Genomic DNA, 11,357 nt, shown 5'->3' with positions numbered 1-11,357 from the left:
ACTAAAAGGAAGCTATCAATACAGATGGAGCAGCAAATCCAACACAAAATGTCCACTGTGGAGAGGAGCATAATAAAAAAATGACAAAATATCTGAGGAAAGACATTCCATGAAAGAGAGACAAAACTGAAGACCTTATACCCAATAAGTAGTTAAAAGAACAATCAAAATTGATATGGTTATAAATTTGAATATATTGCATAATTAATATCCATGGAGAGTTAAGTCAGGACATCACATTTAGAAAATAAGAAATAGCATAGATGATTACAAATAAGAAAACAATAAAATGGTTGAGAAGTGAAAAACATAATTGTTGAAATTAAATAATTAATAGATGGACTGAGCAACATAATGGAAGCAGCTGAAAAGCAAATTAATAGCTAAAAGAATAATATACTAATACTTATTGGATCACTTATATGTCAAGCATTGTTCTAAGTGCTTTGCATACATTTTATTTACTTCTTCCTCACAGTAGTCAAATAAGCAATACTATTATGATCCTTATTTTACAGATAAGAAAATTAAACTACAGGAGTTTTATAAAACTCACTCAAAGTCACATGTGTCAACTCCAGATAACACTTACTAAACCACTGTACAACATATAGAAGATTGAACCTAAGAATCACTTTAGAATGCAATACAAGAAGATAAAAATATGGGTATAAAGAAATAAAGGTTAAGGATAAGGAGAATAGAGCTAGAAGTTGCAGCATCTAAGAGCTTAGTGATAATGAAAAGGGAGCAATATTTAAATGTATGATAGTCGAGAATTTCTTAGAACTGAAGAAAGAAGATTCTTCATTTGAAAGAAGCCATTAAGCCATTAGACAATGGAGATTAGGTACAGGATTTTAAGAAGAGGATTGCCACAATCAGATTTTTTCTTTCATAAAGATCAATTCATGGGCAGTGTTAAGTATAAATTTGAGCCTCAAGGTTATAGGCAAGGTACAACCTATCAGATAATTGCAGTAGTCCAGACTAGAGGTGATAAGAGCCCTACACTGAGGAAGGAGAGATAAGGAAGAAGAACCAAGCACAGAGTCAGAAAACTGACGCTAACACTAACAATAATGGTGAGATACCAAAATGTCAAATCACATTTCATAAAGTTTAATGACATAAAAAAAAAGTTTAAAAAAAATGAAGCACAGCCACCACCTAAGACACTTGTTAATCTAGGGTCTCCAAGAATAGCATGGCAGAATTGAATCATAAAGGGTCTTGAAAAATATGAATCAAAATACGAAATATTCTTACCTGATATGACTGTTGAAAATAAAATAATAATTTCTTCATAACAGTGTTTCCCAAAGTTTATTTTATATAACAGTAGTTCTAAAAGATGCTTTGTGGAAAATTAAAAATTAAAGATTATAAGTTTGGGAAAACTTTAAAAACAGGTCTTAGCCTTAGAGTCTCAAATCATGCCTTAACAAATTAAAGAGTCTCAGAAGTATTATAATAATGAAACCTGCTGAATTTTTAAAGAGTGGAATATTCTTCAGGAATATTTAGTTATACCCCATGACACTAATTTATATGTGTATGTATATATATATATGGAAGTACATATATTTAGGAAAATACTATTTTAGAGGCATATGTTTATGCATTTATAGGAATTCAATTTTTATTATTCCTCTGACGTACATTCAGAAGTATGAAATATAGCTTTACAGTGTTATTATGCCTTTCAAATATTTTATAGAAAAGGAGAATGTGAGGAAAAATGAGGAAGATTCAAGTAGAAAGATAACTTAGTTTAAGTATTAATAATATCACTCAAAATATTAGCAGTATAATTATGATATGAAAAAGTCTAAAATAAAACCTTTACTCTCTTTAATGTAAAAGGAAAGCAAAATACAATAAATGCTTAAACCACTATCTATTGGTAGAAAACCAGATCCCTTCTGTCCCCCTTCTGAGCTCCTTTTTGGCTCAGGAGGGGCTGCAGCTAAGGAAAGAAGGCTAACTTGGGCCAAACAAGTTCAAAACCTCACCGCCACAATAGAAGTTTGTTTTATGCTCGCATCTGAGTCTGATATGGACCAAGTGACTCTCTTCTAAGCTGTGATTCAGCAGCCCAGGCTGCTTTCATATTGTGGCTTCAGGGTCATTTTAGCATCATTCAGATGGCACATGGCATGAAGAGTAAATGGGCAACAACATCAGACCCTTAACTTCCTTATCCTGGAAATTAACTCACATCATTTCCACACACATTCCATTCCCCAGAACCAGAAATGTGGCCCCACAGAGATGCAGGGAGTACATTCATAGTTTGGATTGGTGTATCTTCTTCGTGAATTGACCCTTTTATCATTATTATTTCCTTCCATACCTGGTAATATTCAACATCTTAAAGCCCACTTTAATACAGCCACTTCAGCTTCCTTCTGATTAATGTTTGCATGATATACATTTTTTCCTGTAACTTATCTATATCTTTATATCTAAATTTCACTGTCATTATCTCTTGCTTGAAGATGGTTTTTATAAGCTATTTGATTACACTAAGCTAGCTCTTCAATCTATTCCCCAGCATGGTCTTTTAAAAATTCAAGTATGATCTTATTCTCCTGCTTAAAAACCACCATTGACATTTTGTTGTTTTTAGAATTAAATCCACACACCTTAGCCTTGATTACAAGTCCAAAGATGATCTGTCCTCTACTGAAACTTCCAGTATCATTACTGACTTTCTTCCCCTCACATTTCATACTGTATACATACTGAACTTTTTTCAATTCCAGTAATTCAACTTCTGAATTGCCATCCACATGCTACCTCATTCTTCTAAGGACTAACTTCTTTCTGTATTTGTCTCACTTGGATATTATATCATCTAGAAATCTACTTTGACCTGTCAATTCTGAATTAAGTACTCTTCCTTTATGTTCCCGCTGTACCATTTATTCCTTTATCACAGCACTGATGAAATGGCATTATACTTGCCTGTTAAACTGGCACATCCCCCATCAGATTGTAAACTCCCTGAAAGTTAGGATGTATCCATTCAGTTCACTGTCGTACATCTGAAATTTAGCATAGAATCTTTTGACATTTAATTAATACTTGTTGAGTGAGTGGCTGAATTATTGAATATTATTAATGACTTTAATAAGAAATTTCAGTGCAGTGATAGACGCATAAACTGGAACACATCTCGAAAAAGAGACGTGATAAAGGACAGGGAAAGAGTTGAAGTTAGTTGAGATATTTCTTGAATAAATAACAGGAGACCATGGTGGTATGGTATCAGGAGTACTGAATGATTTTATACTCTCCCCCCCTCCATGCATAACAGTATATTGGATAAAGCCAAGCTAGAGAAAACTGTCTTTTAGTTCTTCTTAAGATGAGAGAACAAAATCCTTACACTATGATACAAACTCTTAAAGCAGAGATTCAAATCAGGTGCTTGAAACCTGAATTCTCTCCAAAAGCATACTGATCTTTTATAATGAACTACTACATACATTACGGTGCATGAAATAAAGAGTCAACTCCGATATCTAACTCAAAGAGAATGCTCATATAAGCATATCTAGGTCAACGTGCCAGTGTCCCAAAGACTCTCCTTTTGCTTTCTGAAAATCACTATTCCCTCCCTCCCTTGCATATGTAGCCTCTATCTTGAAATTTATGGCAACCACATTCTTGCTTTTCTCGTTGTTTCACCAATATCCCAAAGTACTCTGATATAGTTTTGTCTCTTTAGCTAACAATATAAATGGACTTGCACAGTTACACATTAGTATTTTTTAGTGGCTAGCTTCTTTTCTTCATTCTTACTGTTGGGTTTTTAAATATTCATAATTATTAATTTTTATCTAGAATGTACTCACGGTATTTGGATCAGAGACATTACCATTATTCACTTAAAAAGCAAATAATGATCATGTGGTTCCCAACACTCCACTTTTACCCCTGGGACAACACAAGGAAAGCCAAGTCAAATGTCTTATGCATACAAACTTCAAAGTCTTTATCAGAGATGAGAAACAGAGAAAAAATTGAATTTGTCTGCTTATACACAGAAGCCAGAAAAAGCTGCCTTTTCCTCCCCTCCCAAAAGAAGAGAGAAAAACTTCACTCTTTGGACACAAGAATCTCTGATTGAAACTTGACTGTTTATCCTCTGTGTCTTTTTATCCTCACTTTTGTCTTTTTCATCCTTTTGTCTCTTTGTGCTTTCTTTGAGATGTTGTATTCTGATCTACCTCCAGTTTACTAATTCTCTCTTCACTATGTCTAATCTCTTAATCTGTCCACTGAGTTCTTAATTTTGATTCTGGCAATTTTCATTTTTTATTCCCAGTTCTCTGACAAAATTCTAAATTTTGTCTTATTTCATTAAGCACAGTAAATATAGTTATTTAAAATTCTCTAGGGACTTCCCTGGTGGTCCAGTGGTTAAGAATCCGCCTTCCAATGCAGGAGATGTGGGTTCCATCCCTGGTCGGGAACTAAGATCCCACACGCCACAGGGCAACTAAGCCCATGCACCAAAACTACTGAGCCCGTGCACTCTAGAGCCCACATGCCACAGCTAGAGAGAAGCCCACGTGCCACAATGAAGATCCCACAAAGTGCAACTAAGATCCGATGCAGCCAAATAAATAAATAAATAATTAAAAAAAATATTTTAGAATTCTTTAATATCTGAAGTCTCCCGTTGGTCATTTTCTATTGTTTTATGTTTCTGTTTGTTTTCATACATGTGATATAATCTTCTGATGTGCTTGGGTTTTTTGTTTGTTTTACTTTTAATTTTTAAATAATTATAGATTCTTGGAACATTGCAATATTACAGAAAGATCATGTGTACCCTTCATTCGGTTTCCCTCAATGGTTACATTTTGTGTAACTATATATAATATCAATCCAGAAAACTGCTAGTTTACCACATGTGTAGACTTGTGTAGCCACCACCCCAATCAAGATGCAGAACTATTCCATCACCACGAAGATCTCCCTCATGCTATCCCTTATAGTTATGATCACAGCCACTCCTATACCACCCACAATCCTTAACCCATGGAAACCACTAATCTGTTCTCCATCTCTTTAACTTTGTCCTTATGAAAATGTTATAGATATATAACATTATATATATATGCTCTATATAATGTTATATACATTATATATATATGAATATATATATATATATATATATATATATATATATATATATATATATATATATATATATATATATATGAGAGGGAGAATTATACAGTATGTGACCTTTAGAAATTGGCTTTGTTATTTTTTATTGTGCGTTAATGTATTTGCAAAATTGTTTGTAAAATTGGTTTGAGATGATACAGTATTTTTTTTCCTTTTTCAAAGATTGCTTCTTATGCCAAGTACCTGGTGTTCTAGTACTCTGAAATTAACATGGTTAAATTTTAGGGATTGACATCTTAACAAAGTGAGGTGCACTCCCTGTGAGGTCCCATCTAACTGCTTCACACTGCTAGGATGCAACCTTTTAGGATTTTTAACCCAAAGTTTAAGGAGTGGAGCAGATTCACTATAATCCCTTCCCTTGGTGGGCTCAGAACCCCAGTCTCCACTCTCCTTAGCTTCTTGGACGCTCAACTATTTCCTCTGGAATCATCTAACATCCCCAAGTAAAAGGAAACTCCAAGCTCCTGAGTTGCCTCACGGACTCTCTCTCCTTTTCTGGATTGTAGCCCAGTAATTTTTCTCTATCTTGTTAAATTTACTTGTCTTCAAGCAAGTGATTTTTATACATTTTGTCCAGATTTCTTTTTGTTGTTGTTCCTCCTTTTACTTTATTATTTATTTATTTATTTAGCATCTTTACTGGAGTATAACTGCTTTACAATGGTGTGTTAGTTTCTGCTGTATAACAAAGTGAATCAGATATACGTGTACATATATCCCAATATCTCCTCCCTCTTGCGCCTCCCTCCCACCCTACCTATCCCACCCCTCTAGGTGAACACAAAGTACTGAGCTGATCTCCCTGTGCTATGCAGCTGTTTCCCACTAGCTATTTTACATTTGGTAGTGTATATATGTCCATGCCACTCTCTCTTTGTCCCAGCTTCCCCTTCCCCTTCCCCATGTCCTCCAGTCCATTCTCTATATCTGTGTCTTTATTCCTATCCTGCCCCTAGGTTCTTCAGAACAATTTTTTTTTTAGATTCCATATATATGTGTTAGCATATGGTATTTGTTCTTTCTTTCTGACTTACTTTACTCTGTATGACACACTCTAGGTCCATCCAGCTCACTACAAATAACTCAATTTCATTTTGCTTTATGGCTGAGTAATATTCCATTGTATATATGTGCCACATCTTCTCTATCCATTCATCGGTCAGTGGACATTTAGGTTGCTTCCATGACCTGGCTATTGTAAATAGAGCTTCAATGAACATTGTGGTACATGACTCTTTTTGAATTATGGTTTTCTCAGGGTATATGCCCAGTAGTGGGATTGCTGGGTCATATGGTAGTTCTATTTTTAGTTTTTTAAGGAATCTCCACACTGTTCTCCATAGTGGCTGCATCATTTTACATTCCCACCAACAGTGCAAGAGGATACCCTTTTCTCCACACCCTCTCCAGCATTTATTGTTTGTAGATTTTTTGATGATGGTCATTCCGACTAGTATGAGGTGATACCTCATTGTAGCTTTGATTTGCATTTCTCTAATGATTAGTGATGTTGAGCATTCTTTCATGTGTTTCTTGGCAATCTGTGTATCTTCTTTGGAGAAATGTCTGTTTAGATCTTCTGTCCATTTTTGGATTGGGTTACTTGATTTTTTGATATTGAGCTGCATGAGCTGCTTTTATATTTTGGAGATTAATCCTTTGTCAGGTGCTTCATTTGCAAATATTTTCTCCCATTCTGAGGGTTGTCTTTTCGTCTTGCTTATGCTTTCCTTTGATGTGCAAAGTTGTCCTTGGATCACGGGACCCTGGCAGTGGCAGGCTGCACAGGCTCCCAGGAGGGGAGGTGTGGATAGTGACCTGTTCTTGCACACTGGCTTCTTAGTGGCTGCAGCAGCCTTAGCATCTCATGCCCGTCTCTGGTGTCTGTGCTGATAGCCCCGGCTCACGCCAGTCTCTGGAGCTCATCTGGGAGGTGCTCTGAATCCCCTCTCCTTGCGCACCCCGAAACAGTGGTCTCTTGCCTCTTAGGCAGGGCCAGACTTTTTCCCGGACTCTCTTCTGGCTAGCTGTGGTGCACTAGCCCCTTCAGGCTGTTTTAATGCAGCCAACCCCAGTCTTCTCCCTGGGGTCTGACCTCTGAAGCCCGAGCCTCAGCTCCCAGTCCCCATCAACCCCGGAGGGTGAGCAGACAAGCCGCTCGGGCTGGTGAGTGCTGGTCGGCACTGATCCTCTGTGCGGGAATCTCTCCCCTTTGCCCTCTGCACCCCTGTTGCTGCACTCTTCTCCGTGGCTCTGAAGCTTCCCCCCCAACCCACCCCCCGGCTCCACCAGTGAAGGGTCTTCCTAGTGTGTGGAAACTTTTCCTCCTTCACAGCTCCCTCCCAGAAGTGCAGGTCCCATCCCTATTGTTTCGTCTCTGTTTTTTCTTTTCCCTACCCAGGTATGTGGGGAGTTTCTTGCCTTTTGGGAAGTCTGTGGTCTTCTGCCAGCGTTCAGTAGGTGTTCTGTAGGAGTTGTTCCACGTGTAGATATTTCTGATGTATCTGTGGGGAGGAAGGTGATCTCCACATCTTACTCCTCTGCCATCTTGAAGGTCCTCAGTCCAGATTTTTAAATTATCCTCAGCAATGGGTGGGTCTAAATCACCTTGTCTGCTGTTACCAGAAACAAATGTTTCCTATAGTTATGTTTTCTTTAATCCATACAAATTAAAAATTTTTAATTTAAATTTTAAAGATTTTGAATTTTTAAATAAAAATTGGGATATCTGACTTTTATTGATGTCTGAATTCACTCAAGACAAACATCTGGTAAAGCAGTTAGGGGAAACTGACCCCTTAGGAACAGCACTTGCTCTCAATTTGGCTACAGTCTTCCCTCCTCCCTAGTGTCTGTATCTGTCCACTTTATTTATTTAAATAACTTGCTATCCTGGCCGCTATAACATTTTTATTTAAAGAAGACTTTAAAATTTAATATGACTTTCTTTGTTGTTCCTAGAATTTTGTTAGTAAATGAGATCTTCATTACTATAAAAGTTGGTCATTTTTATTCTTTTCTTCCATCATTTAGAAGGGTCAGCTTGGACATAAAGTAAATCATATTCCTTGTAGTATTCCCATGAAGTCACTGAGCCTCTATCCAGCCAATGTCTTTCTTACCACCCTACAACCTAGCCTCTCCTATTAACTCTAAATCCACTAAGGATATTTATTTATAATCAGTCCTTTTTATTATTGCTGAAGAGAGAAAACTGGTAAGTATCCTCAGTCATCATTACAAGAGACTTTTTGTTAAAAGTCCCTGCATTACCTTTTTGGCCACACCGCGAGGCTTGTGAGATCTTAGTTCCCTGACCAGGGATCGAAACTGGGCCCTAGGCATTGAAAGCGTGGAGTCCTAACCACTGGACCACCAGGGAATTCCAAAGTCCCTGCACTACCTTTGGTTCACATGGTAAATTTACTTTTCAGAGTCTATTTTTCCAGTTGGTGTAATAATGATTGTGCCCCTCATACCTCATGGAGTATAAGTAAACAGGAAAATATGAACCATATTAAAAATTATGTAAGATCAAAATCATTACTTAGACTTTAGTATCATTTTTTTATTGGTGTCAATCATTTTGTAAACATATAGTGAAGAACCATTGTTGGCCATGTATTTTTGCTGTTTCATGCCCATGTGTATCTTCAAAGTTATAGAAAGAATATATTGGTTCTCAAAGAGCTTAAATTTTATCTGGGAAGACAGACATATAGAAAGAAGTAAAAAATATACATGAAATACTTCTATAGATGTAAAATGACAGTATAAAAGGAAGTGTATTATGCCACTAGAATGCCAATTAGAAGAGCAATAAGAATTTGGGGGTTATGAACAAGAAAGCCTCTTGAAAAAGGTTCTTGGGTGAGATTTTGAGGGAATTTTAGACATGGACTTATAGGAGAGAGAGGTGAAATTATTCTAGCAAATGGTATTTTTCACAAAGCTTTTCCTTCCAGGAGCTTATTAAGTTCACATTTATTCTTTTTCTGCAGAATTTTGAAGGAGATTTTGTAGCGTGTTGGCATAGAGTTGATTTTATTTTAATGCTCAAGAATATGTAGACAGTCAGGGCTTCCCTGGTGGCGCAGGGGTTGAGAGTCCGCCTGCCGACGCAGGGGACACGGGTTCGTGCCCCGGTCCAGGAAGATCCCACATGCCGCGGAGCAGCTAGGCCCATGAGCCATGGCTGCTGAGCCTGTGCATCCAGAGCCTGTGCTCCACAATGGGAGAGGCCACAACAGTGAGAGGCCCGCGTACCGCAAAAAAAAAAAAAAAAAAAAAAAAAAAAAAGAATATGTAGACAGGGGTACTATATTCAGAAATAGGAAATGAGAGAGAATAATGTGAATAGATAATCATCTCCAGTCTCAGTTCAGTCTTGGCATTTTCCTTCACTCTATTCAGTAGAAATATTTTACTTCTGTAGGAGATAATAAGACATTTAATATATGGATTCTGACCTTAAGGAGCTTACAATTGCTATTAGAGGTTTAGGCACCTAAGTAAGAAGTTAAACGATATGCAGTAGTTACCTAGACATACTAGAAAGGTCACAAGGTAGTGGCTGATAAATATAAAAAATATCAGTGCTGACAAATCCTAGTATAGGTCATAGGAGGTAGAAGCTTTGGGAGCTGGCTTGGAGGAAAAGGGCTTCATGAAGGAGATGTAACTTAGAATCATTTCAGCAGGAAACCATAGAGGTCCTCTAACCCAACTAGATGAATCCCTTCTGCCACATCACTAATCAATGGTGCTTTTTTTTTTTATCCTCTCCAGTAACAACAGAATTCACTTTCATGAGACATCCTGCTTCAAGTCCTTAAAGAGAATGTTCTTCCTTATGCTCAGCCTCAAATTAGCCTCCTTATGAAGTCTGATAGTGTTATCCAGAGCTTCCCAGCCCCTGTGTCCATCATCCTCAGGTGCCCCAGTATACTACAGATGTGCTGGTTTATCTCTTCCTTTGGGCCCCCTAGCTGTCTTGCAGGGCCTGAAGTACCCATAGCAACAGGATGATGGCCATGAGAAACCTCCTGTGTTTATCCCAGTGCATTACATGTGATCACTTCTTATTTATGCTCTGCTGTGGAAATGATTGTGAAGCATTGCTCAGTATAGTGTAGTGGTGAAGACAGACACAAGTTGGAATCTTGGCTCTACCAGTTACTTATTACTTCTAATACCTTTGGAAAAAGACTTTTTCAATACTCAATTTCTACATCGTAAAATGGATATAATAATACTGGCTCCCTTATAGAGTTGGTCTAAGAATTAAAGATAACACATTAGGACGAATAAATACTATTATTGTCATTGGTTCTGCTTTTCCCCTTTTTAACCACAATATAGAATTCCTCTTCTATTCATAAACTTCAAATAATTTAAAGTTAGTTTTTGTTTCCTCTGAATCTCCTCCTCTGGCTAAATATCCCAAGTTCCTTTAGCATCTCCTTGTCCAACGTGAGTTTAAGTTTCTTCAACTTCTTAATTGCTCTCTTCTGGACACTGCATGGTGTCTTTGGGCTCCCTTTTAAATATATAGTACTAAGAACAGAATGCACCCCAGCAAATGTGGCTTGATGAGCTAATCCTTGAAGGGTGGAGGGAATAGGGGAATGAGGAAAGGCTATTCTCACTGGAAAACAGTGTAATTAATGAGCGAAGGAGAAAAAGCCATAATAGATATGTCATGTTTAGCAACAGATGGGCTTAAATGGCTAAAAGAGAGTCATAGTGAGAAAAGATTTAAAAGTGGTATATTATGAAGTCCCTGGAACTATGAGACTATGAATTCTATCAGTATAAAGGAAAACCAACAAAATCATCATTATAGGAGATTGATCTATTACTTGAAAGCAAGCAACCACGGAATTTATGTGAGCTACTCAAGAGCAGGAAAATGTTATATTATAACCCTTCTCTTGCTCCCCTTTGATAAAAGCAATCAGTAACCCTAGAATCACCCCAAAGGAGATGCTGAAAACTTGGAGACAATTCACAAACCGCACATTCTGTTTGGCTGTTGGCTGTCGCAGCGTTGGCTGTGGTTAGAAAGAGGTTGGTGACCCAAAGAAGTTACTTTGTCCTGTCCTGGGAATCACATCTCAGTAGCTTCAACCTCCAGATTTCCTTTA

Source organism: Mesoplodon bidens, assembly GCF_964165515.1.
Source record: "Mesoplodon bidens genome assembly, chromosome: 16".
NCBI lineage: Eukaryota > Metazoa > Chordata > Mammalia > Artiodactyla > Ziphiidae > Mesoplodon > Mesoplodon bidens.
Note: the sequence above shows the minus strand (reverse complement) of the source record.